The sequence below is a fragment of the Mus musculus genome, chromosome 3 (assembly GCF_000001635.26).
Source record: "Mus musculus strain C57BL/6J chromosome 3, GRCm38.p6 C57BL/6J".
NCBI lineage: Eukaryota > Metazoa > Chordata > Mammalia > Rodentia > Muridae > Mus > Mus musculus.
Window position 1 is genome coordinate 148,080,983 of NC_000069.6, and position 6,597 is coordinate 148,087,579.

General features: G+C 38.4%; 1 long non-coding RNA gene across 1 annotated transcript; it reads left to right on the forward strand.

Moving 5' to 3' along the window:
- The first annotated feature begins 365 nt into the window (after positions 1 to 365).
- On the forward strand, positions 366 to 5,810 carry Gm40176. The gene is made up of 4 exons (XR_867737.2): positions 366 to 444; positions 1,040 to 1,201; positions 1,346 to 1,453; positions 5,734 to 5,810. It is a non-coding gene; the product is annotated as a predicted gene, 40176 (long non-coding RNA).
- Positions 5,811 to 6,597: the final 787 nt, after the last annotated feature.

The window sequence follows — 6,597 nt, forward strand, 5'->3', positions numbered from 1 at the left end:
GACCAATCTTTTTTCAAAGTGTGAGAGTTACAGCTTTACTCGGCTCACCTTTAATTTTCCTGTAATGTCGGAAGGTGGACAGCAGTGGGGTTTGGCTTCTATTGAGTTACCGGGATCATGCCTGGCTCACTAATGTTTTCATATGGGGTGAGAGTGAGGGCTGGCGTGTTCTCAGCACGATGCCTTCCCCCTCCTTTGTGTGATCAGCCTGAGGCTACTGTCAGCTCCTTCCTTCCCGTGGTTCCCTCCATGCCGTTGTTCAGTGGCTAGCTCAGCTCCGTTTCCTCCGTCACAGTGGATCCATCTGTTCTGTGTAGCTCATCACACACCAGCTCTGTTTCTGTTTCTTTCCCTTTAGAAGATTCTCACTGGACAGATGTTCGCCGTCAAGTACATCCTCCTACAAAGTTGCCTTCTTCGCACTAATGTTTCAGATTTGTAAAGGTTTGTATTTCTGGTTGGGTCCTGAAAGAAGCAGAAAGGAAAGCTATGTTCACAGTACAAGAGACCTAGTAACCTAGGGAGGGAGAATGTGTGCGGAAAAAGCCTTCTAGACTGAACACAGCTCCGAGGAAGCTTTCCCAAGGCTGAAGGGAGTCCTTCCAGCTATGGTGACCACTGATGCAAGGAAATGCCAGGTTCCAGCAGTTCAACTGTTTAATCCTTAGCTTAGAAAAGTAGTGGGGAACCGCACTGGCCTTCACCTGATCCTTGCAATAAACCTCAAGGTTGTGGATATGGCAGCTTCAGCCCTCACAGCACTCCTTTTCAAGAGTGGGAAGACCATGCCCTGATGGCCGCAGTATCTCCACCGGGTCCTGGCAGCACCTGTGTGGATGATCCCGAATCAGAAGACTGCTCAAGTGTGGAAACATGCCACTCTATTCTGAAAATGCCCTGTCAATGACTTTAATTTTCGTGGTATGTAGCACGAGGTTACATAATAGGACAATTCTCATGTGAGCAAATAATGTACTTAGAGCATATTATTCTAATCCCTGCTCTCCAGCCTCATTTCCACTTTCCTCTCTCCCGTTAGTCCTCTCTGTTTCCACAATCAGTTTGTTTCTAGGCCATCTACCAGGGAAATCAATGTGAAGACTCCTAAAATACCTGGAGAGTTATCAACCCCGCGACACAACTGTACTGTTCCTGGTTGTTCACCTGGAGGACTTCATGTCAATCGATCTTCGACATATCCGTACGTCAGTGTTTGTGATGTTATTTACAATGTAGAAAATAAGTTATGTGTCTGTCAATAGGAAAATGTATACAGAAACTGTGGATTGCATAAATATTTATTGATGTTTGTGTTACTTAAAACTGTCTTCCCTTGTTAATACAGCTCTCCTGTTGATTTACATATGGCCCCTCAGAGTTTACCAAGTGAAGTCTAATGTTCGGAGGTACCCCTTGCTGCCTTAAACCTTCCTGGCTGCAAAGCATAACCCAGGTGTGTTTCCTTTCCAGTCTCAGCCTTTGTTCTCTGAGATCTGTCTTTCTAATCCAAATTAAAGCTGTGAGTTCAGTGCATTTACCCTTAACACCATTGCGTTTGGTTTCTCCTGTGTGTGCGTCTTAAACTTTGGATGAATTACGCACGGATCAGGATTCAGGAGCTTTTACTTCATCTTTTTGAATTATAATAAGTCTTCTAGATGTCAAAAATGTCTTCTAACTGTCAAAATATCAAAAAAATCCAAAAATATTTGTTATTGTACCTTTTGCTAAAAATGTGTTTTTCTGTTGTTTGAGCCATTTACTGGATGAAATATTTTTCTTGAACATTTTCAGCTATCGAGCTGCTGTGGCCTTAGCAGTGACCACGTGGTGACGACAGTGATTATGCATTGCCTACTATGTCAATCTTACGGTAGAGCAGATATTTAAAAGTTACATAAAGATTCAAAGGGTGATATAGTAGAATTATTAAAATTAAAATAAAAGCATGGTGCTTATCTTTTGAATCAGGTATACAATAAAGATATGTGTATTTCATGAAAGTTTGGAATACCAATTCAAGGAAGATTCTTATTTGTGTGTTTTAACTTTCGACATAAGAAAACAGAGCTCCTAAGATGTTTACCAGATATAACATATATTAACTCAGCATACTATTTCAATCAGTATAGAATACTAATATTTTTATACACACACACACACACGTGCGCGCACACGCACATATACACATGCACACACACACATACACATACACACACACAAACACTCACACACACTGAAGCTATACACTTTAATTTAAAGACATTAGTTGTTATCCATTATTGTATCCCATAAGAGCAAATTAAGATGAGAAAGAAAACTATAATCTCCTAATGTTGCTTCAAAATAATAGCTAGGGTTTGAAGACTTCAGTGGGTGAGAACAAATATCATGCTTTTCTTTCTTGTTGCTGCAACAAAACACCCTGGCAAAAGCAACTGAGAGGAGAAAGTTTTGTTCCCTGTTGTCGCTCTATGTAGTGGAGAAATCACAGTGGCAGCAACATCTGAAGACATCACCTCCCATTCCTAATGCAGGTCAGAGGAAGCGTGTGTGCAGGGATTAATCCAACGCTCTTCTATATAAACACTTGTATTAATTCTTGAAAAATGTATGTGGTGTATTCTGATTATATTCACACCTCCATCGCTTCCCCTACCTCCTTCCTCCCTCTCCCAACTTCATGCCTCTTGTTTTTTTATTCACGGATTTCAATTCATGTTGCTCATGAGTATGGCTTTAAGGCTACTTACTTTCATGTGGCAGAACTGCATTGGGCCACACCCTTGAGGAAAACTGACTCTCCTTTCCCCCGGAGCCACCAACTGGCAATAGCTCATCAGGTAGTGGTGGGGCTCTCAGCCCCCTCTGATCCTCAAGCTGTGGTGTTGAGTGGTTTGGTATTGTGCATGTTTGTACAGTTAGCTACAATCTCAGTGAGTGCAGAGATTCTGTCACAACAAGAAGACAATGTCTTGATCCACTTATCTCTGGCCTCTGCTCTTAGAATCTTTCAATGCTCTTTTCCAAAATGGGCCCTGGGCCTTGGGAGCAGGTGTAGATGTCCCACTTATGGCTCAGGCCTCCAAAGCAGTTATTTTGAATTTCTGCATTAGCCACTGAACTGTCATCATTCAGGAAAATAACGGAGCACCGTGCATCTGATAAAGAGTAGAAAATAGCATATGGTGTCTGGGATGGTGACTGGTTAGGGCATTAAGGAACAGCAAAGAGTTGAGCTGAGAAATATTCCACCAAGTTTCAGTGTCTGTAGGGTTTCTGTTTGATGCCCTAAAAACCATTAACCTATAAGAGAATGATGTTTTAAAGTAGGTCATGTCACATTTTGGAAATGATCTATAAGATTAGCAAGCTTAATAGAAAAACTCCTATTTGGGCAAGAGACATGGAGCTGACAGCAAGAATATTAACTAAGGGTTACAGAGAAGCAAGCACTGAATTCTTTCAAATTTTTTGTCTGAAGACCTTTATGCTTTAAGTTTTGAAAAAAAAATATTTTGGAGAGTTTTAAGACGGAAGTTTGGTGAGTTTTTTGTTTTTTTGTTTTTCTTTAGTTTCAATTCAGTTACTAGAGGATGTTTTTCATCAAATCCACACTTGAATTAATTCAGACAACACACTTTCTGTAATTCTTATTTCTCTAAAACTAAAACTTTTTGTATGTCTATTTTTAGAATTAATATTTCTTATGCTATAATATAATTTTTGACATGTTATTATACATTTAGTTTTAATATGCTTTAATATAAATCCCCTGTCATTGTGCTTTACGGTTTGGGAACTTTTTTGAGCTGTGAGCTTGATATTTTTGCTAATCTAGAAAAATAATCTGAATTCCATTGTTGCTCATATAATTTTTTTTTTTACGTAGAGAGTCATGAATACATATATATACAAATTTATAAGCACACAACACTTACAGCTATTCTATATTTTAATAACTATCATGAGATAGTATGCCCTGTGTCTTGATACTTCATTCATAACCCAGGGCTTTCTTCAGAGATATAGTTAGGCTATTTAGAATCAGTGATACTTAACTTCCTTCCAGCCTTTAAGTTTTGTTAGGTGAGAGCAAAGCCACATTCGCCATTAACACGAAGCCTCTAGTCTAATATGGTAAAATTTCCTTATTGTTATGACTGCCTCATAAGTTAAGGGGCTTTCTATAGAGTTGCTGGAGACTGAAAGTGCTCCTAGTTGGTGGATGCTCTGGAGATAATTTTTAAAATACATTTGATGGGGCTTGTTTACCATGAAGGGATAGATTATTTTTGGCTTTTGTTTGTTTGTTTGTTTTCTGTTTTGGTTTATAAAGTTTTTCTTAGTGTTTTTTGTTTGTTTGTTTTGTTTTGTTTTTAAATGGAATTCTCTAGAACATCCCTCTGTAACTACACAGAGCCCTTCGCTTTGCCAGTGTTGCATCTCAGATCTTGGCTCTGAGGTCTGGTGGTTCTCCTCTTTCTTCTCTGTCTCTGCACTCAGGAAGTCTAAAGGACTTTTCCACATCAGCCTGGAAGTGTTCTTCAGGAAATGAGCTACAAGACCAATGGACTCATTTAATCAGTTTCTCCATGTCACAGGAATGCAAAAGACATGTTTGATAGCAATTACTTAAGTCCTGCTTCATGTATTTTTCTTGAATTTAGTTGTTTCTGGCATGAGACTAAAATTTCAATTTTTAGCTTTGGTCACCATTTAAAGAAGAAGTCACTGAACTCTACAGCTTTATAATATGAGTAGTCAAATGCAAAGGAAATTAGCAAAGAAAAAAAGAAACCTTAATATTTGAAAGTTTTAAATGCCCAGAGACATAAACACGGTTTAAGGAATAATTATGCAAATAGATGGCAAAGTTTAAGATCAAGGTGCCAAGCCTTCAACCTCATGTAGTCGAAAGGAAGAACAAAAAAATATCTTACTTCATAAGAACATCGTAGTAAGTCTTACCAAAAGGACAGTGTAAACTTTACGGGTATGGCTCATTAAGTCAGAAATAGACTGGGCAAGGGTCATGGAGATTAGAGGTGAGATAAGTCATAATCAAGGCAATTAGCAGTGGATTACATGCCCTGAGTTCCTTAGAAAAGGAAAGCTCAGTTATGGTGCTAAGCACAGAGTGGCATTGATTTGCCCAGCTGGCAGATTACCAAAAGGCTGCTACCTGTTTTACTACATGAATTCACAACATTGTCCTTTGTCTAAACACATGGGTTGTAAACACTAGGAAATCAATATAAGTCCATGCATGTTACACCAATCACACCTGTGGACTGATTTTCAGCTACTTGGAAATTCCGTTTTATAGAAAGTCTAACTAGATAGGTCAAGGTATAGCTTGACTTTACCAAAACTTGGTATTTATTATTGGACTCTAGGGAATACCTAGACATAAGGCAGCACAATTAATGCAGATTTAAATCTCAGCTAACAACCCCCCATCTGAATTGTATTTTAATGGTTACTAGTCTGATTCTTTGCCACCCCCCCCACCCCAATTATTTTTTAAGTATAGGCTTTGTTCAGGGTTAGAACACTTGTGGGCATGCAGGAAACCTGAATTTGGCAGCACTCATACACTACAACACGTCTGAAACCTCTTAGATTCTGTCATTTGCAAAGTTTGTGAGGAAAGTGACCCTTCTGCGCATCAGTTTTTGTAACTGTGAAATGTGGACAGAAGCATGTTTCTTTTCTTGTGTTTCTTAATAGAAAATGCTTCGAATGGACTGGAATCTTCAGAATGCAGTACTCTTTTTCGATGTATAAGTCTGAACATGAAACAAAATGTGAGTGATTCAAATTCCCCAAATGCCATTCTCTTACCTTGCATGAGCGCACCAGACATGTCCCATGGTATATTAATTAAACAAATAAGGAAATGGAACCCCACCAAGGAATGAAATCAGAAGAAACTGAAATACTGTGGTGATACACTTTAAGACCAATGATTATGGAATAAGAATGGTGACCAAAAGTTTTCTGAAAAGCAACATTTGAAAAACATGATAGCTTTGAAACCATGAAGCTTAGTAAGATACAGTCATCAATGGCTCCATATAAGAAATCAAGGATCCTAGTAGAACTTAGTTCTAATTTAGCACTCTACCCTGGCTATCAGTAAGATGCCACAGATTAATCTTGCTTCAGCGTAAGGTTATGCTTTGCAGTAATGTTCTGTGCTTATACTTGGTATTTGTTTTCTAGCTGAGGGTGGTTAGAAGGTAGCAGATTTTTATTTTGCTTATTGGTTAAACATATAACTGTAGAATGATGAAGCCTTAGTTAAAACATCTTCTCAGTTTATTCGATAATATTGAAAGATCATCATTTATATATTTATAGGTACAGCCAGGCTAAAAGGTTATGTTTGTAAAAATAGTCCTTATCTCGGGGCATCCATTTTGAAATACAGTTAAAAGATAGGATATGAAATATTTGTGGAAAATAAACAAAAGGCAGAGAGAAAGAAAGGGTTTGAATAAAACAGGACTTGTCATGAACTGACAGTTACTGAAACCAGATGGTAAGTTGTTCGTTTTCCCTACTTTTTCATCTTGGAAATGAAATAAATCT